At 39.6% G+C, this 27583-nt stretch overlaps 1 pseudogene; it reads left to right on the top strand.

Annotated features, from left to right (window-relative positions):
- The first annotated feature begins 2402 nt into the window (after window positions 1–2402).
- LOC149233763 (G-type lectin S-receptor-like serine/threonine-protein kinase At2g19130 pseudogene) overlaps window positions 2403–27583 on the top strand; it is a 33030-nt pseudogene continuing 7849 nt past the window's right edge.

Raw genomic sequence — 27583 nt, forward strand, 5'->3', positions numbered from 1 at the left:
TTGTTCTTTAAGAACATAGTGAAGTATTAGGGGATGCCATTGAGCATTGTGTCGGATAGAGATCCGCGTTTTACAAGCAGATTTTGGACCACATTGTTCAAGCTAGTCGGGACGGAGTTGTTGATGAGTTCGAGTTACCATCCGCAGACAGATGGGCAGACCGAGAGGATCAACGCATTGCTGAAGGACTACTTGCGACATTATGTGACGGCTGATCAGAAGAATTAGCGTGAACTCTTGGATATTGCTCAGTTTAGCTACAATATCCAAAAGAGTTCCGCGACGAGGTATAGTCCATTTGAGTTGGTGAATGGCCAGATGTCGGTTACACCGCATACCATAGTGACGGGAGGCTTCTTGAGAAGTCCTCATGCGAAGAAGTTCATGAAGGCTTGGGAGGAGACCTTGGAGTTAGCACGGTTACGCTTGCACGATGCTGCAAGGAGGATGAAAAAGTATGCTGATTGTGGGAGACGGGAGGCACACTTCAGTGTGGGAGATATGGTGTTTCTCAGGATTACAGGGGAGCAGTTTCAGCCAGCCAAGGGGACGACGAGCAAACTGACACGGAAGTATGAGGGACCATTCCGAGTGAAGAAGAGAGTGGGGGAAGTTGCTTACGAGCTGGAGCTTCCACGCCATATGCAAATGAAGCACCCAGTTTTCATGTGAGTCAGTTGAAGAGATGTAGACTTGATTCAAACCATCCAGAGAGAGTTGAACCGACGAGAGGACCAGCCGGGATTGTGGACAGACCAGGACTAGAGTTGGAGAAGATTTTGAGTCTCAGAACTACAGGAGTTGGTTGCCACATGCGGTGGGAATTTCTTTGCAGATGGAAGGATGCACCAGAGGAAGACAGTTGGGAAACAGAGGATTCACTTTGGAGATGGAAGAACAAGATCGAGAAGTATGACAGGAAGTTGAGAAGAAGAGCAGGATTGTCGAGGGCGACAATGATTTCCAGTGGGGGAGGATGTAACGCCTTGCGGTTGTGCACGGGCGCGCGCTCCCTCTCCTCATGAAAGTCGACTAAGTGTTGATGTGCGAGCGCTCCAAAACGACGAAGGCACAAGTTATATGTGCGCGCGTAAATGAGAGGGCGCTCGCCCATTTATAAGGCAGACAGGCAGCCCGCCTTATGAACGAGCCGATGAAGGTATGAACGAAGCGTTGGGGCAAGCCGACGGCATTTGGCATAATCATTGGGCGTTATGATGATAGAAGTGAAGGTCGGCCGCATGGAGGGCGACACAACAAGTGAGCGTATATAAGCTTGGAGGCGCACGTTCATTTGGACAACGAACTCTCATCGCATTCTCTTCGCACATCGGAGGTGCGCACAAGAGATTGCGCAAAGACTACTGTAGCTCGTGGTTAGGGGATGAGCACGCCGAGCCAGGCGCAGGTCTTGTGAGATTTGTGGTGGTGCGCACGGGCGCCCACGCCGGTATACACTTGGATTGGGTTGAGGTTTGGGCACGGGTCGTGCACGGGTGCGCCCGCCCACCGAACGCTAAGTTTGTGTATGTGTTATTGTATTTCGGTGGATTATTGTGGCAGACCGCCGTGCGCTCTTGCACGGGCGGACGCCCTCTTGTTTTATTAACGCCGGTGGAGCGCGGCTCCCGGTCATTGTAAACTCTCATTATATAATAAAAGATCGTTCTTTTATATTATTGCCGAGTTGTTATTATTCTTATATTGTTAATGGTTTCCGCACATTAATAATATGTAATTCATGTTTATTATGAATTGTTGAAGGCGTAGTTCGCAAAGTTAATTAACGGTGAACAAGTTATTAACTTAGGCGGTGCCGCATCCGCTCAATTAAACGAAAAAAAAATTGGGGGCGTGACACCCACCCTCTCTTCTTAACTCTTTTGTTCATCTCTTGATTCATTTATTAATTTCTATTCTTTTATTTTTATTTTTATTTTTTTTTTTATTTTTATTATTATTATTATTATTTTTAAATTAATGCAATACCTTCTCCATAAAAAAAAATCCAAGACCGTCGTATTACGATTTACGAATTAAGTAATTTTTTTTATCATAATTCCGAATAGCAATCGTGAACAAATTATAATTGAGTACACCATATCCAGTCGTTCAAGTTGAAGAAAGACCGAACCATAGTCATGGAGGCTTGACAATTGAAAAGCCAAACCGCAATCATGAACGTCACATTATAATGGCATACCCCATTATTATGATAAAGTATCAAACACGTTAAAATGGTCTTCAAAATTCAAAAGCCAACTCGCAATCATTGAAAACGTTATAATGGGGTATACCGTATGGACTCGTTCAAGTTGAACAGACCGGACTCATGAACACGTTATAATGGGCTTGAGACTGTGGTGTGGCAGCAGGGTAGCTCAGTGATTATTGATTTTAGTATGGGGATCAGTGAAAAAAATATGAGAGAGCAATTTCCACAGATTCTGTCTTGTTTTTTTCTCCTGCTTGTGTTGCTGCTTCTTCATATAAAACCTGCCAATGCGAAAAATGCAGCTTCCGACAGAATAGTGTTGGGTTCTTCTCTCACTGGTAATCAGACCAGGATTTCTAAAGGCGGTATCTTTAATTTTGGATTTTTCAATCTCAACCACAACAATGCTGAAAAATGGTATGTAGGAATTTGGTATGCCCAGGCTTCACAGCAGACAGTCGTTTGGGTGGCCAACGTGCAGCAACCGCTGGCGAACTCGTCCAGCGTTCTTAATCTCACAGAGGACGGGAGTCTCCTTTTGTCTTATGGAAGATCCACCATTTGGTCTTCCAAGGGGAACGGGAATAAGCCTTCTTCTGCTGTGATAACGGATTCTGGTAACTTGGTTGTCGTGAGTGCCAAGAATAACACTCAAATCATTTGGCAGAGCTTTGACTATCCGCAAAATACATGGTTGGGAGGCATGAAGTTTAGCAATAGCCAGAGGCTGTCTGCGTGGAGGAGCTCTTGGGACCCGAGTCCTGGACCCTTCACCCTGCGGATGGATCCAAATGGAGCCGTCCAGTTCGTGCTGATGTGGAATAATGACACCACATATTGGCACAGCGGTCTTTGGAACGGCCAATCTTTCAGCAATTCTCCCGACTACTCCGCAGACCAGTCCGCTCTTACATATTTCAGAAACGGTTCGTCCATGTATTTTACTTCAACTCTACCGAAGGAATACCGTATCTTTATGGATAAGTCAGGACAAATTCGAGCGGACGCATTGGTGGAAAATAAAGAATGGATGATGATCTGGCAACGGCCCCTCACTCAATGCGAGGTTTATGCCATATGCGGACCTTATGGATCGTGCAATAATAACAATGTTCAGTCCTGCAACTGCGTGCCGGGTTTTATCCCCATAGACAGCCAAGAATGGAAATCTCAGCAGTGGTCAAGCGGCTGCGTTCAGAAGACGCCGTTGCGATGCAGTCACGCCAGAAACCAGAGCAGCACCGACGGGTTTGTAGAAATAAGTGGCACATCTGTGCCCTCTCACGGGGTTGAATACAAAGGCCAAAACCGGTGCCAGGAAGCCTGTCTCAGCAATTGCTCCTGCACCGCATACGCTTACATTAACGGCACTTCGCAGAGGTGTGTAATGTGGTTCAGTGAATTACTAAATCTGTACGATACTTCCAACGGGATCTCTCTGGTTAGATGCCGCTGATGTGCCTCATTCCGTCAATTCCAACAAGAAGACCAAACTCGCAGGCGTGATGGGCGGTGTCGTAGGTGGCCTGCTTGCTATTTTGACGTTTGTGTTGTTGTTTATCTGGTTTTGGAAGCGTTCCATTTTGCTTTCCACAGAATATGTCACCACCGGGCTAACTTTATTCACTTACAGAGCGTTGCAGAATGCAACGAAGAAATTTTCTGAGCGTCTGCGAGGTGGGGGTTTCGGCTCCGTCTTCAAAGGGACTTTAGCAGATGGCTCTCCGGTGGCATTTAAGAAGTTGGAGAGCGTGAGCCAAGGAGAAAAGCAATTTTGCATGGAGGTGAGTACCATCGGAGTAGCCCAGCATGTGAATTTGGTTAGGCTGCTTGGGTTTTGTACAGAGGGCTCCCAAAGACTGTTGGTGTACGAATACATGCCTAATGGCAGCCTCAGCTCCTTCCTATTCAAGAAATCCCAGAGAAATGATGAACAGCACAAGTTGTTGAACTGGAAAACGCGTTTCAGCATCGCAGTGGGAACTGCCCGGGGAATTGTTTACCTGCACGAGAAGTGCAAGGACCGCATTATTCACTGCGACATCAAGCCCGAAAATATCCTCCTCGATTCCAATTTCTGCCTGAAGGTGGCCGATTTTGGAATGGCGAAGCTCCTCGGCAGAAAGTATAGTAAGGTTCTGACGACCATGAGAGGAACGAGAGGGTACTTGGCTCCCGAGTGGCTCTCAGGTCTGCCGATCACTGTGAAGGCCGACGTCTACAGCTTCGGAATAACGTTGCTTGAAATAATTGCGGGGCAAAGAAACATGGACAAGGTCTCTGAATCGTCCGAACTGTTCTTTCCGGCTTGGGCTGCAACTCACATCAGCAACGGAAACGGCATGGAGGTACTGGACAAGGAATTGTTGAACGATGCAGACGCGGAACAAGTGGAGAGGGCTGCCACAGTGGCAGGATGGTGCATTCAGGACGACGAAGAAGCGAGGCCGTCAATGAGTGAAGTGCTGCAGATATTGGAAGGCATTGTAAACGTACCCTCTCTTCCCCCAATTCCCCACTCTCTCCCCACTCTCTCGATACCTGTGATGACGGTCCAGTCGTTTTCTTCTGGGATAAAAGTACCTCTACTGCATGTGTACGCAACGACACTGCTAGTCCGTCCACTCCACTTTAGAACCTCGATAATATTTTTTACAGAACCTCTACATAATCTTTTGTGAAATTTGAGGTGTCTTCATGGCAGATCCTGTAATTTCCCTTTTTCTACATCGCATTACGCATCCAAAATTATTGTACAAAATTCATGTACAAAATTCATATAAATAAAGAAATTTGAATGAAGATGGTCTCTCTTCATCCAATAATTGTTTATTATATAACTAGCAATTGCACCAAAAGTTGCAAAGGAAATGTCGTAAGGCATAAATTGGAGAAGCGTCATTGTACATTACCATGATATTAATAGCCCAATGTCTACTATATATATATATATATATATATATATATGTTCCACTTAAAATTTCTAAGACCATGAAATCCATATTCTAATTTTCAATCAAGAAAGCTAAAGGAAGAATGAGGTATGTATGCTTGTACTTGTATTTAATATTGTGATGTCATGACATATGGTTTCACATAACATAGATTAGGCATGATCAAAAGGAAAAAGGATCTCCCTATGAAGGAAGCCCTAGATGTAAAGGAGGATACTTTCCCGGAAAGAAGGAACGACATGAAGGAGGAAAGTGATGGATGGCTGAACCCTACATATGAAGAAATTGATGACATCGAGGTCTTGGATCATCAATCAACTAGGAGACCCTATAAAGTACTGATGATAGAGTCCCTCGGTAAGAGGGAGCTCTGGGAGGTTCCTATGAGTAAAGGAACTTGAGTAAGTTTCTGAGTAAAAAAAAACTTGGAACTCATCCCTGGTTAAGAGGGAGAGTTAGACACAACATTCTTGTCTTTAGTTTGGAAGAAAGAATGGAGGATTGTGTAATCATCTGGCATTTGACACTCCTTGAGGATGTGCTAGGGTATCCAAGACAAGAGTGGGCAAGAGGGTCGATATTCTTGAGGGCTGGGAACCCAAGATGAGAATATTCCTAGTAGGGAATACTCAGAGAACACCCCGGTGGGTATGACCCTAAGAGAGACAATGATGATGCGTGTCAGAAAGCCAAATACTACTTTGTGTTCTTGTTTGTTTTGTTTTGATAGCAGTTTGAATCACACACTAATAATAATATGATGATCAAGAACTTCACAAATTGTTATCATGAACAAGAAGAATCTCACTAATTCCTGAATGCCCTAGATTCTTCAACACACCCTTCATATTCTTGGGGTCAAGTGGGTCTTTTACAGATCTAAGGGAGCTCCGGATGGTATTTAAAGGCCTAAAGGTTGAAGCCCCCTTATGCTTCCTTAGGAGCCTCGCAATCTTTTCAGTTTAAGAAATCTTGTCAGTTTAAGATATTTCTGCAAAGTTTTAGATATTTGACATTTTTGTAACTTGGTATATTAATGATAATTGAGAAATTTGACTTAAAATGTCAGTAACACCTCCTATAACCCATAAAGACAAAAGTGATATGATAAGTAGTGTTACAAATTATATCCCTAGAATCCCATTGAAATTTGACTGCATTATTTTAATTAGTATAGTTTAACTATTAGACCTTCTTATCATTTTTTAGCAATCCAATCTACACAATCTAAGGGTTCAAAAATACAATTCAAATAACAAAAAAAACTTACAATCTCACCCAATATAGATATAACTTTGCATATATATACACCACTTTGATTTTTAATTTTTTTAATTCAAATGAATCAATTTATATAATAAATAATAGCCATTACTAAATTAAATTATCAATCAATCAATTAAGATATAATTTATTAAATTATCAATCAATCAATCAAGATATAATTTAACCATATTGTAGTGTTACAAATTATATCCCTAAAACCCCATTGAAATTTGTTTTCTTAAATTGAAAAAAAAAAAAAAAAAAAAAACTTTTTATAATTACACTGCATTATTTTAATTAGTATAGTTTAACTATTGAACATTTTTATCATTTTTTAGCTATCTAATCTACAAAATCTAAGGGTTCAAAAATACAATCAAAATAACAGAAAAAATATACAATCTCACCCAATATAAATATAACTTTGCATTGAATTATCGATTAATCAATTAAGATATAATTTGACGATATTGTAGAGTTACAAATTATATCCCTAGAATCTCATTGAAATTTGTCTTCTTAAATTTTGGAAAAAAATAAAAACTTGTTATAATTAGACTGCACTATTTTAATTAGTATAGTTTAACTATTGAACCTTATCATTTTTTAGCTATCTAATCTACACAATCTAAGGGTTCAAAAATACAATCCAAATAACAAAGAAAACATACAATCTCACCCAGTATAATTTGCATATATATATATATATATATATATATATATATATATATATATATATATATCGCTTTGATTTTTAATTTTCTTGATTCAAATGAATCAATTTATATAATAAATAAAAGCCAACTTCTCCACTTTTTACTAAATTGAATTATCAATCAATCAATTAAGATATAATTTAACGATATTGCAGTGTTACAAATTATATCCCTAGAATCTCATTGAAATTTGTCTTCTTAAATTTTGGAAAAAAATAAAAACTTGTTATAATTAGACTGCACTATTTTAATTAGTATAGTTTAACTATTGAACCTTTTTATCACTTTTTAGCTATCTAATATACACAATCTAAGGGTTCAAAAATACAATCCAAATAACAAAGAAAACATACAATCTCACCCAATATAAATATAACTTTGCATATATATATACACCACTCAGATTTTTAATTTTCTTAATTCAAATAAATCAATTTATATAATAATTAAAAGCCAATTTCTCCGCTTTTTACTAAATTAAATTATCAATCAATCAATTAAGATATAATTTAACCATATTAAAAATCTACAAAATACTTGTAATATTAAACCAATAAAAATAATTGTTTAAAGTGTTGAACCTACTTATGTATTCAAAAATACAATTGAAATGACAAAAAAACATACCATCTCACTCAATATAAATATAATTTTACACATATATATACACCATTTTGATCTTTAATTTTCTTAATTCAAATAAATCAATTTATATAAAAAATAAAAACCACATTCTCCACTTTTTATGAAATTAAATTATTAATCAATCAATTAAATTACACAGGTTTACCATCATGAAATTTTCACGTGGCTGGTAATGTGAAAGTGAACTTGGACTTCGAGTCATATATATGTAAATACCGCCATCAACCAAAAAAAAAATGTTTGCATTGGGTTTTTCTGTACATATTATTCCAGGGGCACATATTTATGCACTTAGTTATGTATGTTGTCGTGCACTATCATGTAACACCGTAAGGAGATTTTTGACTTTTTGTTAGAACCCTTCGGCATTATATTTCTGTTTAATCTTTTCATGTTGTTAACTCCAGCTTGACCTTTGATCATTGTCATTTACTGCCACAACCATGTCATTACATAATCAGATGACCAAGACAGCTTTTAAAAATAAGCTACACAAATTAGAGACGCAAATTAATAACAAATACCCAAAAGAACAAGAAGCAACCATTCAGTAGAATATAACTGTGCAATGCTGTAAATGGCCTAGAACTTTTCCTGTATTTTGATTATATGTGAAAATGTTGTAAATAACCTAGAAATTTCCTATATGTTGGTTATAGGTGAGCGCAAAGAGTCCTTTTGATCTGATTTAAACTAACAGTTTGTTGAAGATACTAAGAATAAAAAAATAAAAAACCTGTATCAATTATATCATCAACATGTGAGTGAGTTAATTTCAACTACAGTGGTCTCATGGATTAAGAATTTATCACTAATATAACATTGATTTATTTTTGCACTTTAAAATAGATTTCATTGTTTCTAATTTCTAAACCCAAATGTTGTAAAAATTATTTATTTCAACACTACATAGCATCCAGAAATGGACGTTCAATGCATGAAAGAAAATGCTGAAAAAGATTTAGAATGCCTACGCTGAAACCTAATCCTTGATTTAAATGGACCATGAAAAAATAACTAGCAAGTATAACCGTGAAAAGTTTTAGCTTCTGCACAATAGGTTGAACTCACAACCCTGATAGTATTTTAGACCTAAACCAAGAATTAATACCTTACCAACTTCTCACATCATATTGATCAACAGTTTCACATAAAAATTCTTGAGATACATAGGACAATTTGCAGGTTTCCTTCAATTGAAAGAGAGGACAATTGCTTAAACAATAAAAACGGAAATATTATATAAACAATAATAATAAAAAAGGGTTCTGATATCAATCCTTTCTGGTAAAAAATATATACTCAAAATATACTAAGTTTTGTAATTTATTAACTCTCAACCAGAATTTGGAAATAGATCTCTGTTTTGTTTTGATTTTTTTGAGAGACTTCTCTTCCGTACAAAAACAAGTTACTGAATGCCAAATTCCAGCCTAAAATCTGCATTTCAGACAAATTCAATTGAAAAGCCTCAAATGATACGCTTTTGGTTGACCCAGTAATCCAACAGCCAGGTTTCATATTTCTATCCTAATTAAAAACCGATTGCTGAGACCATGAATACAGTCCTACATTATTTTCTTAATGTCTCAAAATATGCGTCAATTTTCTATCACTGAAACAATAATGTACACCACATTCCATTTTACATGGGATTTCACCAAAAAATAGGTAGCCCAAATGTAAAAATTAAGCCATCCATTGGGGTTTTCTTTCTTGCTCTCGTCTGCCCCACCCGAATGGCATTTCAAAAAGTGGTAAGGGACAGTGTAAGCCCTGTGCAACTCTGGTAGAACAGAAACCCATCAGGCCTAGCACCTGAGCAGAATAAAGTCCGTGCTATGTGGTGAAGCCTCGACCCTAAGGTGTGTTTATCAAAATAACTTCTAAAAAGGAAGAAAATAAATATTGCATCAAACTACAGTCGTGTAAGTTTTGTTCTGATATGTTAACCTGCAGACAATTTACCGATTAAAATTTTGAGCATGAGGCTGTCCTCTCTTTTTATTCTTTTTCTGGCATAGTTTGCCCTAAATTCCTGAGACGGTGATCCTATATTTGTGATATGATTACATTTTTGATAAGTTTGACCATCATTTTCAAGAAAAGGAAATATTGAGAGAATTCATCCTTACCAGCTCGTTGAGAAACCCATTTTGGAACCTAGCCTCTGACTCTATTTTCTGAGCTATCTGGAAGTTCATGAAAATAATACAAAAGGCCAAGATTACCTTCACAAACTACTGCAAAAATTACAGAGCAATTTCATTACAGAACTTAATACAGGATCCCTTTATTAGGGTTTGTAGATAAACAAGGGTTAACAAATATGGGATGCATGGTCTACATTTTTGAGCTGGAAAACCTTACGATGCAATCCATCAATCTCTTCGTCCAAGTCTCCATGAATGGATCGACCCACAACTCCAATTGTTCACTATGGAGATTCGATCTGCTGCTCAGCCCCTCTGCAAAAAACAATCAATATCACCACACACATATCTCCATAAAATTGATAAAATAGAAATGGGCGTGCTCAATTGAAAAAATTGAAAGCAAAATGACGAAATGGTACCTTGATCAGAAGGTAAGAATTCCCTCTGGGCACGGATGCCATCAACAAAAAGTTGATGCAACCGTTTGAAAAGAAAAATTGTATGGGTTTCCAAGACGAGTCTATGGGAGGAATGCCACCATTGAAATCAAACTCCTAATAATTTTAAAGGGCATGTTTCAAAATATGGCATTACATAAGAAAAATATTCTGCTAATTTTGGCATTCCTGCGCAGATAAAGAAGGCAACCAGCACTAGTTGTGTCCATTCAGGCAGTAATGGCATGTCTTCTCCACATTCTTTTTCATATGGCCAGCTTTATGCAGAAAAAAGGGGAAACGTTGAGAAAATGGGCTGGGTCTACTGCCATCTCTTCTCCACATTCTTTTTCATGTGGCCAACTTTAGGCAGAAAAAACGGGAAGCGTTCAGAAAATGGGCTGCGTCGATCGGGATGCTTTTCATAGTTGAAGCAGTTGGAGCGGTGATGAGATCTAATGGTTAAAATTTTTTGTATCGTCTAACAATTGATCAAAGGGTGCTAAAGGTGACAGAGTGGCATTTCGGGGGAGTGTTTTTCAGAGGGAAACGCCTTACGGCGTAATTATATATTCCATATTATTAGTCTCTGCACTTAGGCACCGGACTATAGTAATCGAACAAATGGTCGAGTTAACATTAGCTAGGTGGCAAGTACATAAGTTTTCGAATGTTTTATCTAGGTTTTGTCACAGTTTTTTCTATCGACTTATTTCCGAAGAGCAACAGAATTTTTGGCCATCTTATTTGGCCTCGCAATAGATTTTTTGGCTATCTTATTTGGCCTCTTTCCGAGGCAGGGAGGCCATAACCATGGTTATTATGTCGAATGAATGTACGATTCATATTTCTAAACATTTCGAAAACCGCAAACTAATGCTAGCATTAATTCATGATACTAAATGTTATTTGGTCTTTAAATTATAAGGTAAAGTAAGCATAGTGTTAGACCGACATAAATCATCTTGCCATGGTTTACCACATGTGACATCTGGCCATTTCCGATATTGGCAGTCTATTACCACCTGTGACATCTGGCCATTTGTGACATCTGGCCATTTATGACATTGGCAATCTATGACATCTGGTCCTTTTGCCTGGCGGGGACATATGAGCTCTACGCTCTTACCTCTCTCGACTCTTACCTCGGTTCCTCTGCGAGGTCAAAGTTACCTTGGTAACTTCTGCAACATCAAGGTAAGCTACTGAATCTGTCAGCGTTGTTATTAGCGTTGTTCTTAGTTGTTGTTAGTGTTGTTCTTACTTCTGTTACATTCTTCTTACCTATTACCTTTGTTCTTATGTGTCATTGTTTTGCGTGGTTGTTTTAAAGTTAATGAGAGAACCCTCCAGACACCGAACCACTCACTTAGCTGCCAGAATGCTCCCCTGAATCTCCACATCGATAACAAACAAACTGGGATGAATACGCAGATGGGGAGGATTACAGATAAAACTTCACGTATGACGATTGTTGTTTTCTGATGTGATGCTGATCAATCAATTACGCAACCCCTTTTGATCTAAATGTCGAACCTGTTCTATCTCATTGGGCAGATGGTATGTTACCTTTGCTCTTATGCGTTATTATTTTTCTCAACGCCCTTTCTTTCCTCTTTCTCAAAGGTTCTGCTTTCGCTGTAGACCAACCCAATACAGAGGCCACTCTTTACCATAGGCGTCACCGGAGCCTAAAGGGATCAGTTTACAACGCCTCAAGAACTTGCTCAAAATGGCACAAAACATAAGTGAAATTAATTCACAACAGAAATTAGTACACAATACAAAAAAGTGAATGCTTCCCTTTTAATGGCATTTTCTTTCATTAAGCATATAATACAAAATAGGATCAAATATTGAATTCCAGGCATTTTCTTTCTTCTAGTACATAATACAAAATAGGATCAAATATTGAATTCCAGATCCAGTAGTTTGCATGAATCTCGTTGAACATAACAAATTCCAGTAGGTATTGCCATTGTGTCATATAAATATGTAAACTATATGAAGAAGTTAGCTTAACTTCTATTCGGTTTGTGGGATCCTGTCAGGTACATTGTAATAGTTCAATTACCATTCCATGAAGTTATTTGGTGGGCTTGTGAAACTCCATGTCTGCAAGGGTGACATTGAGATTGGCATGTGTAAAGGGCACATCTCCATTACTCGACATTCTAAGCACATTTTCCTTGACCTTCACTTTCAACAATTCCTCGAGAATCTTCACAGGTGCACATCTACTTTTGTCTCATTGGTTGCAAGAACTGGAAACATTTTAAGATTTCAATAGCAGGTCGTCCCCATAGTTCCAGAGTTTGGCCCCTCAAAATTGTTTCCCTTGCTTGCTTAAATAAGGTATTCTTATTGTATTCTTTTTCATTCTATATGGATGTCTTCCCCTGCTCTCGAAAGAGGAAAGGTATGACTTGGCCCTCACTTTTGAGGTTATCCAGAAACAAGTTACCCTCCATCAGATAGTTTTACTACTACCCTCCATCAAGTAGTTTTACTGATTTACCCTCTATCGGATAGTTTTACTAATTCAAATATGAGGAGGAACTGCCTATAATCACTTTAGGGAGCCTTCCTCGTCAAACGCCAACTTCGAGCCTTCCTTGTTGAACACCAATTTCTCAATCTGTCCTTTTACAAAGTAACTAGATGTGCCATAGTAATGGACCGTTTTTTTTTTTCCATCGTACATGCCGGATTATGGTGTTGGGTTATGGTAAGATGGACAAGTGCTAAGATTGTGGGCCCATAGGGATAATCCATCCAGTAGTTCATCTCTTCATGTATTACACATGCCATTCATGTATTACACATGTCTTAAAGAGGATGTTGAATTGTTGGTAACATGGTGCTATGTACCTAGGCTAAATCACTATCGACTCCTTATTGTTACTATTCCATGTATTATGAAAATTTGTCATTTGCAAAATATCCACAATCTTTAGTTCAACTTGGTAATGACCCACAATTTGTAGATCAATCTGGTGATGATTCTCAATATTTAGGTCAGCTACGCAGTGAACCGCAATCTGTAGATGTGATTTTAGAACAGAATTTGAAGGATCAGATCGTGGAACAAGTGGATGTTGTAGGACAATTGGTTGCCAATGCTGCTTCTCAAAACACTGACAGATTATACCCTTCGTCCAGACAACTTTTTTCTGTCATTTTGATGATAATTATATCCATTTCTATAACATCCCTCTTTTTTCCATCAACCAATTTTATTGCATCCATTTTTCAATCTATCTCTTGCCGTAAAAAATATAGAAATCCAAGCCAAGAAGAGCCTTTTCCATGTGATCACCTTAAGTTGGACTGCAGAGATAAGGTCACAAATAAGGCCATTTTACCAGATAATTCCTCGAAACCTTGTACCAATACAACCAAAGCAACCCTTGAGAGCTTTGTTGATTTCTCAGTTACTCAAAGTATCGACACATCTACCATTATAGTCAAACAACCTTCCCAAAGGAGCAAGATGTCTAGATCCAAATTATTTAAAAAATTATTTTTCCATAAATCTGCAAGACAACTAGTCCCCATCCAATAAATGCAGTGCCTATAGGTAAAGCGTTGAGTAGCCCAGCCTATTCTTCATCCAAGTCTTGTTCTACATCCCTTATTGTTGGAAGAGAGTTGACCGGTTTTGAATCTAATATGCAAAAAGAATCAAAGGGAAAGAAAGACCAAGCATCGAAATCTCAACACTCCCTTCCCTTTCCTGGCTAGACATACTTGGATGGGTGTAGTTCATACATGATTGAAGTTGAATGTTCTGAATTCAGTTATGTTACGATCTCAGTTCTGTTGATCATTGTGTTCATATGACTTATGGTGTGGTGTCTGCCTGCCATGGTACTCGCTCTTTCTTGGTGCCTTTTCATGAAATTTGTTGAAATTGCGTGACATTATATTACAAGGCAGAGTCAGGATAACAGTGTTATCTTGAAGGAAAGATGAAGACCAATTTGCTTAATAACATCATTCTCGGTGTTTTAGTGTTTTCTTTCATAAAGCATTCTGCATACACTAGTGACCTATCTAGGTAGAAATGGTGATGAGGCTTTCCTGTTGTTCATAGCCTTGTTTTCATATGGTATATTGAGAGTGCAAATTTTGGAACATGGAGCAAACTTGGAAGCCTTTTGGTGTATGCATCCTCAATTTGAACTCTGGGATCAAGGAGTGACGTGGGATCTTGTAGTTCAGCACAACTTCATGTCGGATATATGTACAAAATCTAAGCATGATGGAATGATACTCAGAATATCATGATACTCATAATGTCTTTCCAATTGTAAGTTGGATTTTTTCTGCTATGGTTCATGGCACACTAGTTAGTTTATTAAAAGAGGTACGAGGGAATACAAAATGAATTGTGAATTCCAGCATGTAATGTTTGTTTACTAAAAAGCAATTGCAAAGTTAGCAATTGTAATTTCCCCTTGGGATGTTGACAAAATTTCAACTTATGAGATATAAATAGTTGTTAGTTGCAGGAAGCCAAACTACGTGCATTGTATACAATAGTAGCACTCCTGGTACAAAGATTGCAGTTGCATATAGAGTTTGATGCACAAGATCTTTTGGTTTAAAGGTTGTTGTTTCACTACACAGATTAATAAGTCCTTGGGATTCATACAAGCTCCATGCTTGTATGATATCTAGCTCACTTGCATTTGATATTTATGTAAGCTTTGTTGAAAATAGCAACAAGAAATGCTAACAATAGAAATGCTAAAAATAACACTCCTATAAATAGCAATTCAACCAGTGTTGAACATAGCTATAAGGAATGAAAAATGGAAGTGATAAAAATAGCATTCTATAAATAGCATTTCGGGATACCTTCCTATTTTAGTCAGTCCCTAAACTAAAATAGTGAAGTAAAATTCGAATTTGATCTTAGCAGCTGTTTGTAAAATAATCAATTAATTCATCTTGAGTTAATTAGTTAAGGAAAATCAAACATGAAGTCTATGTGGGGACATGAAACAGTTTCTCCATTAATTGAGGAATTTATCAATTAGTTAAAGAGATAAGGATGAGTTGTAATATTGAATTGTAATTAGTTGGCTCAGTTAATTGAGTCAAGTCCAGTTAGATTAATTCAAACAGTTTGTTGAATTAATGTAAGTTCAGTTAGTTAATGCTTGCATGCATGTAACTATTGCACTTCAGATAACTGAATATTCTCTCATAAATAACTCATGCATGTCAGTTTAGACAGAGACCCAGTTGAGATCACATGGAGGGGCAGTGTACTATCAGTTGCTAGAATATTCCATTATGAATATTCCTTGCATGCAGAAGGAATTCTTTCCTTGGGGATTGTGCAATTACTTCTTCAGGTTTTCTGAGTGTGATGACGGCAATTCACACATGTGGCTTCACTGGACCCCAAGAAAAACTGCACAAGGAAATAGGAGGCTTGGAGGGCTTGAGGAGGACATATACTATGTCTATTCAGTCTGTGAGTTGTATTGTTTGATTGAAAAGAGAGAAGGATAGCTTGAGAGCTGATTCTTTTTGTAACTTGAACAAGATTTCCACTTGTATGATAATACAGAGATTGGGGTTTTAGGCTGAGGCTTTCCCCGGGTCATTTCTTCTATGTTATGTGTGATTGATTTCATATTCTTAGTTATATGTGTTCTCTTGATCTTGCTCAATTCGATTAAGCTTCCGCAAAGTGTTGTAGAAGTAGATCTTGTATTGTGTTTTAGTATATTGCATAATCTGTTGATCTACAGTGGGAATTTATACAAGCTTTGTTGGATACTTTTCGTTTGAGATTGCAAAAATGACTCGTGTCAATCAGCATCATGCTTGCTGATGGAAAAGGACTTGTAATCAATTGGAAAGTTTAACTAACCTACTACTACACCTCCAAGTTACTTATTGAAGCTAAGATTGTTGGTGGAAGGTAATTGAAACCAGGCTAGTTTTTGTTAGATTCCATTGCCTTTGATATCTTCTTTGGTTATCATACAAAGTTCTAGATATCACAATCTTGGATCATGCCTGGGACATGTAAATTGTAAGTTTAGATTAAAAACTAACTTGAATGCATAAATTCGTCTATAATTTCATATCATAGAAACAACTAAAAAAATGACAAGTTTCTAGTGTGGGCACGTAAAGAGCATTTTGTGCGCAACCCGTTCCAAGTCTAAGTCATTTTTTATTGCTTTAATGATAATGGCAACTTTTAGAATGACTGGAGTGCTCTTAAAGGAACCAAGTTATTTATTTCTACTAGGTTCAGTTACTCATGCTTTGCTTCTTGCTTGTGTTTCTTGTTTTTTATTCACTCTTACTCTGTTAATAGTGCAGTTATTTGCTCCAATATATCTTCCATTAGGCTTGTTGTATGGCTGTGTAATAGTGGACTGGATGTAGATATGACATGGACCCCTTCCCCTTCCCCTACCCCTTATGCCATTTCTGTAACATATCGATCAAGTATTGAATCTGGCTAACAACAACCAATTTCACATGGCTTCATATAGCTGTTTTTTTTTTCTTCGGCTTTAGGGTTAACACTCTATCTCCAACAACAAATCACTCTTTTTTGTATGAACAAAAGTACAGTGTCTATCTTTAAAATCCATGTCTTAATATTTCGTTACTAGTTTTTGGGAAAACTCCTCACCTTTCGTACTCTCAAAACTACTCCCATGAAAACAAAAATGAAAAAAACATACATAAATTTGTTGGCCAAAGGCCCACTCTAGGAAGCTTGTCTCAGCCTTTGTTTAGGGTTGTTGTTGGCCAAAGCCCCACTCTAGCAAGCTTGTCTCAGCCTTTGTTTAGGTTTATAAAAACATATGCATTTACAATGCAACCAAACTTCTGTTACAGTGAGGGGCACCATAATGGACCCCAATTTATATTGATTGTGAATTCTCAGAACTATTTGCACAAGTTCTATTGTAGGGATATTCAACTTATTCTTGAGAACCCGGATCTCATTATCCTTAACGATGAGAAGCTCTTGGATGGGCTGAAGATCCGTGGGATTAGTATTCATCTTTATTCACTTTTGATATAAGTTTTCTATCTTTGCTCATCTTGCCTTATGTCCAACCCCTCCCCTGATTGTTTCAGCAGTTGTAGTTTGTCATTAGTGCCCACCCCTTGAGATTGACACTCATTGTGGTGGTATTAAAATTTCTCTACCTTGTTGCATAACCTACAAAATGAGTTCATTTTTATTTTCATAAGGTCTCCCTTTGCATCTGTGCATATTATGCCCATAAATTACTGCCCTCCATGGGTGGGTCAATGATCTAGGTCCGGGTGTGATGAAGGACCCTTCCAAGACCTTTTACTTTCATGATGTGTTAAATTGCATTTTTAAAAGAACATTAATGAATACATATGCATATGGAACCACTTAAAATGATGAGGGATTCTTGGATCTCTGCAACCCTAATGACCTCACCACCATGAGGTAGGTGGCGCAGAAAACCTCGAAAATAAGCAGACAGGCACAGAAAAAAAAGCGGACAGGAGACACAGAAATGACAGAGGAGACCAGAAGGGGAGAGATCCCCTCCTACAGAGATGCAGCAGCGGGCGAAAGAACAAGAAAAAGTAAACCGAAGGATGAGGAAAGGACACCGGGACCAGTCCTAGGAGCAAGATGGCAGGCAGGAAGTAAAGGTAAATGCCTGCCATGCGCAAAAGAGAGGCCGAGATTTATTATCGTTATGAACAAACTCGAATGTTACCGAAGTTACATGAAAGACCATGCATTGATCTGCAAGTTCATTGGGGTCTGGCCGTCTGAGAAAGACCCGACAAGATGGATCCAACAGAAATTGCAGCCATGCAGCCACATCGAGCTGAAGCTAGGCACATGCGGATTCTTTACGGTAATCTTCTCTAACCTGCAAGACAAAGAAAAAGTTTTTGAAAATGGCCCATATTTCCATAACAATTCAGGTTTATTCATGAGGTATTGGGAGGAATGCTATAACCCGGACAAAGAGAAATTCCTAGCAGCACCTATATGGGTCAGACTGTTTGGACTACCCATGGATTTCTAGGACCCAGAAATCTTGGAAGGGATAGGGAACACCATAGGTAGTTTTGTGAAAATAGCGGAATCAACTAAGAAAGGAAGATATACCTCCTATGCAAGAATTTCCGTATACATGAACATGGCGAATCCCATTCCAGGAGCAGTAGAACTAGAATTCCATGAAGAGGTATCGCAACAGGCTTTGGATTATGAACACATACCTTTTAGATGCAGGAAATGCCACGAATATGGCCACGTCTACAAGGAATGTCCCTTAAATACAGAGGAGGAAGAAATAAATACTAAACAATAGAGGAAAAACACAGAAGACAATGAAGGGTTCGAAGAGGTCAAAACCAGGAAAAGACCTGCAAAGGAAACCCCTAAGGAAGGAAGAAAAGAACAACCAGCTAGAGCAAAGGAGGGGAATAGGTTTGAAATCCTACAGACAGAAGAAGAAGATGAAGAAACCCGAGTCATGGACTACCAAGAGGAAAAAGAACAGGAAGGCAGAATAAATCAAGACACAAACAACACCAAATAGAAAGCCCAAAGAGAAATAGGGGAAAAGGGGGGAAAAGAAAAGGAGGATAAATAGGAAAATGAAGTAATGGAAATAGATATGAGTAAAGGGGAAGACCCAACAATAGAAGAAGAAATACCGAGGAAACTACTGGACAAGTGGAGGAACCTGGATGAAAGGTTTATCCCAGAAGAGGATAAAAAATTATACAAGGAAATCTTCCAAAAATATAAAGAAAAATAGGAGCAAGGAACCACAGGCATGAATGAGTAGTTAGGAATACAAACTGACAACAACCAAGAACAACAAAGTAAAGGAAGAGGAGGAAAAAAATGAGGAAGAAAGAATCTCCAAGAGTCAATACAAATAATGGGAGAAATGTTAGTCAACACGTGAAGAGTAGTACCGCTCTCAGCGGTCTTCCACCAAACCACCCCACCATCTCAATGATAATTACATCACGGAATATAAGGGGTCTTAACATCAAGGGTAAGAAAAGGTACCTGGTAGAAAGGATTAAAAAAGAAAAACCCCAAATCATGATGCTTCAAGAAACAAAAATCACAGGGGAAAAACTGGCGGATATTTTAACAAAAATTAAGCCTACCTATGAATGAATGACGTTGGATGCAAAAGGAAGTGCAGGTGTTGTTGGGAAAAGTATCCAATACGGAATGACCCTATCCCACTCTAAGGGTGATAGTACCTCAGCAACAATCAAAGCAAAGCTATTCAAGATTACTTCTTTATGAGATGTAAGAGAGAGGAGAGAGAGATCCACTAACCGTTATCTTCCGCTAATGATTGATCCAATCTTCCCTCTTTGCTGCTTGCTCCCAGCTCCTTGCTCTTTCACTGGCCCAGCTACACAAAGATCCTGCAAAAGCACAAGAAAAGGAAACTACAAGAAGCATACATCCATAATTGATTCAAGGATTAGAATAAATCAAATATACAAGCATCAATACGCCACAGAGACACATGCATATAGAAGAACCTCAAATGCTTTATTAATGGAAGAAGTAAAGTTCTGAGAGTGTTACAACCATAAGAGGCCCAATCCAGCAACACCTCCCAGCAGAAAGAAATCTCCTCTTCACCTCCCTCAAATCAATCACCCAATAGTTCTATACTCAAACCAACAGCACTTCCTTACATTCACAAGATTCCCGCCTCCCTAGACCTCATGAGAGAGCTCTATATATAGGAGTTTTGGAGAAAGGATGAGTCAGCTTGAGTTTGGCATGAAGCTGACTAGTGTCCTCTCCCACTTTAGTTATACTTCAGTTCTTGAGTCCACTTGGAGTTTCTTGCTTCCACTTGGAGATCTAGATCCTCTTACTCATCACAAGGCGAATTCCCTGATCCAAGTGTCATTTTGGAAGCTTCCTGGGCATTTGACACCTTGCAGAATGACTGTGCCACTTGGCCAATCTCGCCCAGCGCAGGTAGCCTTCATTAGATTTGACATTCAGCGCAGGTACAGAGTGGAGCAGTTGACATTCAACGCAGATGCTCAGTGGAGCAGCTGACATGATCCAGAATTAGCTTGTTTTTGAGTGTTTTCAGGTGGAGAACTGATTTTTAGTGCTGTGGTTTGCTGACCTTGTTCCTCTAGGGGTACGAACAACATGTTTAGGGACTTTGGATCCCTCAGATTATTGACATTTCATGCTTCATGCTGTTAGACACAAAAATGTCTATAACAGTTGCCCCCTAAAGTATGAGGTCGTTTATCGGGTGAAATGCTTTATCAGGAGGATCCGAAGTTCATTCAATCGCTGAGAGGTGCCCTGTAATAAAATACAATACAATACATTATTTTTCATTCTGCTTCCATGATCTAGCTGAGGCGGGCATTCCCATGCTCAGCTTTATAAATTCATTTTGGTACATAGAACAGATGATCGTCTGATGGTAGACTGATAATTCTCTGCTGAAATTATCATCCTTTGAGTAGGATGATCATCTGCTGCAATGATGTACATATCAAATGTCTTTATATTTCCTGAATATATATCGCAGCCCGGATGGATGAAACTAGATCCGGGGTCTTCAAACTCGTTCGATCTTCACTCTAAGTACAAGTCGATCCATGTGAGAATTGCGTTGAAGTCGAACATGGAAAGACATCGCTTGATTACCGGTCGATAATGTAAACCGTTAACAAGCGCGAGAGGAATCACCAATAATGACAATGACCCTCAAGGTACTGCAGTACAATTCACGTGGTGTGAATAAAGGACTTGGCGTCGAACACCACGCAAAATCTTCTGGTCGAAGGTCATTGACGTATACCTGCCGCCGGAAGTGAGAAACTTGCCATTGAGGCATGCAAGCTTCAAAGTACTGAGGGGGTTGTTCCTAGATCAACTTCTTGGATAATGAGTTGAAGTCGACAAGAAGCGATCCGTCAAAGGAGGGCCTTAATGAATCCCACATCAGTGACACGGAACGGAGCTAATGATTTTAGTGGAGGTGAAAACAATCTGTGAAATATGATTCGGGGTGGCGATCATGGGTGGATGAAGGATAATGTATGGCAGTGGATGGGACACGGTTGACTCTTTCTGAACAACATCTCTTGAACATATAACGACACTGATGTGATGGATCAGTAGCATTACCCCAAATGCGGATGGTTTGGCGAGGACCATGGTGATGAGACCGGTGAATGAAAACAACCCAACCCGATGTGATACGGAGGACAAAGTGTCATGTTCAAGAGCGACTTGCTACCATTAAAGCTTTGAGGTTCTCCCAATTTTTCCCCAGTCATTTCTGACCAGTACCTCTTTATTTTTGTCAAGCTTGAGGAGGATAACATATGCTTGTTCTATAACCTGCCCTTCGGGCAAGCCCATCGCTATGTTTTAACGAGCTTAGCAATAGGGAAACTCATTCTCGTCTAAAGACAAGTTTGTCGCTATTTAATCATTTTAACGAGTCTAACGACAAGGAAAACTCGGTCCTTTTCAATTTTAGAGAGTCTGAAAAGGTACAGAAAGTTAACTCCAAAATTCCTTTTTCATCATCTAATCCCTTAAGTCCGAAAAAGTATAAAACAATACAGAAGGGATGAGTTTTCGATAACTTTAACGAGCCGAATAAAACAAGCGCTCGACCTTTTTGTGTAATAATCCCTCAGGTCCAAAAAAGATTAAAATCTAGAGGAGGGATAGCTCTTCCGGTCACTTTAACGAGCTGGAAGGCCAAAACTCGGCAAACTTTTCATATTTTACGAGTCAGATGAAAAGAGCTCAAAGAAGACTCGTCTTTTGAGGAATGAGTGATAAACAGGGATAGCAGCAGATTCCAGGTACAGGTTGGAATTTTCCAATCACGGCAGTGTCACAAGGATGGCTAGGTGAAATCACTCTTCGCAGCTGTTCCTCAAAATAGGTAAACAATCATATGGAGGTGAGCGATTGGCCAAATGGAATGGAGGTGGCGGGTGCAAAGACGACCAAGGCTTTTTATGGCTAATAATTTTACGATCACAAATGGTTATTTACCGGTACTGGGTTCATTTTTTAAAGAGCTTGAATGCGCCAAAACACTGCTCAATCTTATGTTTATTTTTTAACGAGCATGAACTATGTGTTAAAACTGCTCGGATCTCGCTTTTCTATTTTTTAACGAGCATAAATTCTGTGGTAAAACTGCTCGATTATACCAGTCATAAGATAAGAATGTCTCCTGTGAGATAGCTATTTTTTATGGAGCTTTATCTCACGAAGCTATGCTCCTAATTTGGCAAATTTTGACCTTTGCCCCACATCCTTTCTTTATGCAAGTTAGGAAACGACTAATCCAAAAAACAGATAAATAACCGCTCTTTGCTTGCACTCCAAAAGGTTTGCATGCCCCCAGGTATAAAATACAATTTCAAGGCTGCCCCTACTTATCCGATAAAACATTTGTTTTAAAGGGTGAGGCTTACCTCTTTCAGGTTACCCAAAGATTATTCTGTTAATCTTTCAAACTGAACACTTCTTCGGCGATGTCTACCGAAATAGACAAAGTTGGGTGAAAAACAGATTATTTCACTCACATAACTTTGACAAAAGAATCTTATTCCAGAACAACCCCTCTTCCTAGACGGACGGGGTACGGACTAGTCATATTCTTCCGCGGAAATCTACTCTATACCCAAGGTTTTCTCTGCCCAAAACAGACCAGGATGCATGACCCCTGGGTTCCAGTCTCATCTTTCCGAATCACTCGCACTCATCAGGAAGGAGGACTGGGGGTGGAGACATTTCTTGGGTGAATAGACCATTGAGGGTTGGTATGTGACTATTTGCGATGCGTGATCCCGGAAATGAAAGTTGGTCTACGAGCTTGACCATTCTTCCTTCGTGTGGAAAACACATTACTCTAAAGAGTGAGGAGACTATAGCTCCCATGCAATATATATAGTCTCGTCCAAGGAGTAGGTTATAATCCAAGGGTCCTTGAACAACCATCACGTTCATCTGAACGGTCTTCCCTTTCAACGTAACAGGTACATTGGGGAGGATCCCTAATGGTCGACTGGTTCCTTTATCAAAACCCGAGAGATTTCTTATCTCAGGCAAAAGCTCCGGGGAACCCAGTGCTTTCCAAGCAATAGAGGAAAGGATACTCACAGATGCCCCTTCATCAATGATAGTTCCAGCCATTACCATCCTGTAAATTTGGACGATGATTCTGAATGGTATACTGGCTGGCAACCGGGGTCTGCCTAGTTGGTTCCAATCAAAGGACACAACCAGGTTGCTTGGTGGTGGGACCAAATACACGGCCGGATATGACCCTGACGATGTTCCTTCCTGCGATAAAGGAATGGGCGCATTGCCCTGATGCTCATCAGAATCTGTGTTGATGAAAAGAATCTGGATGGTGTCATCCTTATTCTCTTCAGTGAGGGTGTCATTTGAAGATGAATCTTCATTGACGGTGTCATTTGAAGATGAAACCTCTGAAGGCGGAACCGGGTCAACTGCCGTATCGACCTTTAGACTTTCGTCTAGTCTGGATTCAGTAGGTTCATTTTCAATGACTGACACTTCAGCTGACCACTTGAGTGGGGCAGCTGTATTTTCAACCAACGAAGGACTTGGCACGAGTTTTTTGTATCCAGGAGGAAGCATTACCGGTGAAACCGGACGATCTTCCAAAACTCTCTTCGCTTCGTCTAAGAAGGGACAACGGTGGATGGCGTGATGGCCTTCACACAGTCTGCAGGGGGATCTTGCTCCCCCTCTTTGTCTTGAACCTTCACTTTCGCTGGTTGACGGTAAGCAATCAACATGGCTATCAGAGGTTGATGCCCCCGAATTGTGCAAACGAGGGGACCAGTCCCTTAGTATCCGGGGAATACAGGGACAATCTCTATGGAAGTGGTCTCCTCTACATATGACACATGGCGATTTAGGCCCGGTCTGTGCTGTGTGTGGATTTTTATCAGATGTCTTTTGCTTGCCCCCAGTCGCCTTAGGCTCCTTCTTCTTCTTCTCTTTCTTCTTCTTCTCTTTCTTCTTCTTCTCCTTCTTCTCCATGGGAGCTTGGCTTTTGCCGGCTCTACCTTGCGAAGATGAAGGATTAGAGGAAGAGTTATAGGAAGTAGAAGGCTGGTGGGCAGCTCTAGACTGATCTAACTGTTGACTCGACTGTTCAGGAACCATGGTGTTCTGAACTACATTGGTTGAGAATAGCCAGATTGGCAGGCCAATTGTCAGTCCTGGAAGCGACAATGTGGCCATGTGGGGCGCACCAACTTCTCCCCAAGAGGAGAAAGGACTAGGATTTCCATCCTGTGGAATTCCTTGGTTGGGGCGTTCCATGTTCTCAACCTACAGATCAACGCGGGAATAGGAGGTGATTATGTTCCGTTTAAAATAAATTTTATAACGACGCTTTAGACACAACTTGCTTTTTCACTTTTTAAGAGTCGAGAAAAAGCTAAAGATGACTCTAGTCTCCTTCGATGTTTTAACGAGCCCGAAGTGACAAATGCTCGGATGGACTTTTTCAGTTATAGAGTTTGAAAAAGGCCAAAAGAAACTGCTCTGGAGATCTAGGCAGAGGGTGTGCCAAACCTTTCGCAAAACCACATAATACGTTTTACGGTACGAGTGGTCGATCTTCGTGAATGCTGTGTTCACTGCATTGCGATCAGTAGGGCGGCCGACACGGTTTCCTATTGGATAAAGGCTTTGTTCCTATAGGGGTCTCCCAATATATACGCGACGGTACGTGGGAGCGCAAGTCCGTATTGATACTTATCGCTTCACCGTGGAGGAATCACCCAACCACTCAACGCTAAGATATCACGTTTAACGACGCCGGAACACGTCTCTAGCTTAGACCTCTATGTGTTTGCGTTATGTTTCAATGCGTTGTTTTGTAAATTCAATTTATTTTAAGGTTGATCTTGTTTAGCAGTTTGCCTTTATGGATCACCACGAGATGTATGATAACACTCCTAAATGCAGTCTAAGATGATAAGCAAGCTTTCAATCTTTCAACTTTGAAAATCTTAACTACTGAGGGAAAAGAAAGATAACATCTTTTCACACAGATCATAGAGCACACACTAATGCACTTTTTCCTAAATCACCATGCAAGCTGTCATAATGCACATGCACAATGCAAGTATTTCTTTTCTCTTTCTTAATGTTTGTGCGACACAAAAAGAAAGTTGTTGTATAACTTTGAATTCAATTTCAAGTGAAAGCAAACAAGCTTGTCCAAAATCGAAAGACACCTTAAGATTTACTTGTTTCGACACTAGAAATATATAAATTCAAACCAAATGACGAAAGTAAAAGCTCAATCAGCTATGAACAGAAAACAAACTAACCCTTAAGATCAAAACGACACTTTATCACAGGTCTAGATCTAAGAGGTCACAGCAAGACTAGTTCACTTTCGTTATGGGAAACTGTAAATGATACAAGAAATACAAAAAGAACAAACACAGTTTCTTTATACAACCGAGGCGGAATAGTGGCAAGGAAAGTTGGTTTCAGATAGGTACATTGACTGGTAACAGGCAACAAAAACAAGAGTGAAAACAGGGCAAGAAACAGCAGGAAACCCCAGTAGCACAAGGCAAGACTAGTCCAGCGCAGGTGGTACACAGGCAGTTTGACCTTCAGCGCAGGTAGCCCCTTCGGGAACTGCGCTGAAATGCAGACAGCCTTCACAGCAGTTGCACTGAAGAACGAAACTTTCGTTTCTTTTGGTTTCCGGGTCACAGATTGCTAAAAAATTCACAGTTTTTGGCCAAATCAGAAGCTATCAGTCAAGGACACACTAAGGGATGACAAGGAGGATGAAAAGCTATCACTAAGAGCTTATTAGAGTCCTTGTGGATCAGCTCTTCAAATCATAAACTTGCCCAGAAACTGAGCTAGAGTAGCTGCCCTCTACTTTGCATTTGAAAGATCCAAATGCAGTTCGATTCGGTACTCCCTTTGTTTATGAAATGAATAGCAAAAAACACAAACAACCAACAAGATACGATCCCCAGTGGAGTCGCCAATTTGTTGTTGGGAAAAGTATCCAATACGGAATGACCCTATCCCACTCTAAGGGTGATAGTACCTCAGCAACAATCAAAGCAAAGCTATTCAAGATTACTTCTTTATGAGATGTAAGAGAGAGGAGAGAGAGATCCACTAACCGTTATCTTCCGCTAATGATTGATCCAATCTTCCCTCTTTGCTGCTTGCTCCCAGCTCCTTGCTCTTTCACTGGCCCAGCTACACAAAGATCCTACAAAAGCACAAGAAAAGGAAACCACAAGAAGCATACATCCATAATTGATTCAAGGATTAGAATAAATCAAATATACAAGCATCAATACGCCACAGAGACACATGCATATAGAAGAACCTCAAATGCTTTATTAATGGAAGAAGTAAAGTTCTGAGAGTGTTATAACCATAAGAGGCCCAATCCAGCAACACCTCCCAGCAGAAAGAAATCTCCTCTTCACCTCCCTCAAAGCAATCACCCAATAGTTCTATACTCAAACCAACAGCACTTCCTTACATTCACAAGATTCCCGCCTCCCTAGACCTCATGAGAGAGCTCTATATATAGGAGTTTTGGAGAAAGGATGAGTCAGCTTGAGTTTGGCATGAAGCTGACTAGTGTCCTCTCCCACTTCAGTTATACTTCAGTTCTTGAGTCCACTTGGAGTTTCTTGCTTCCACTTGGAGATCTAGATCCTCTTACTCATCACAAGGCGAATTCCCTGATCCAAGTGTCATTTTGGAAGCTTCCTGGGCATTTGACACCTTGCAGAATGACTGTGCCACTTGGCCAATCTCGCCCAGCGCAGGTAGCCTTCATTAGATTTGACATTCAGCGCAGGTACAGAGTGGAGCAGTTGACATTCAGCGCAGATGCTCAGTGGAGCAGCTGACATGATCCAGAATTAGCTTGTTTTGGAGTGTTTTCAGGTGGAGAACTGATTTTTAGTGCTGTGGTTTGCTGACCTTGTTCCTCTAGGGGTAGGAACAACATGTTTAGGGACTTTGGATCCATCAGATTATTGACATTTCATGCTTCATGCTGTTAGACACAAAAATGTCTATAACAACAGGGTGAATTGCAATCTTGTGGAACCCTGC

This window comes from Pinus tabuliformis, chromosome J (assembly GCF_031772625.1).
Source record: "Pinus tabuliformis cultivar Carrire ecotype Pingquan chromosome J, CPIR1, whole genome shotgun sequence".
NCBI lineage: Eukaryota > Viridiplantae > Streptophyta > Pinopsida > Pinales > Pinaceae > Pinus > Pinus tabuliformis.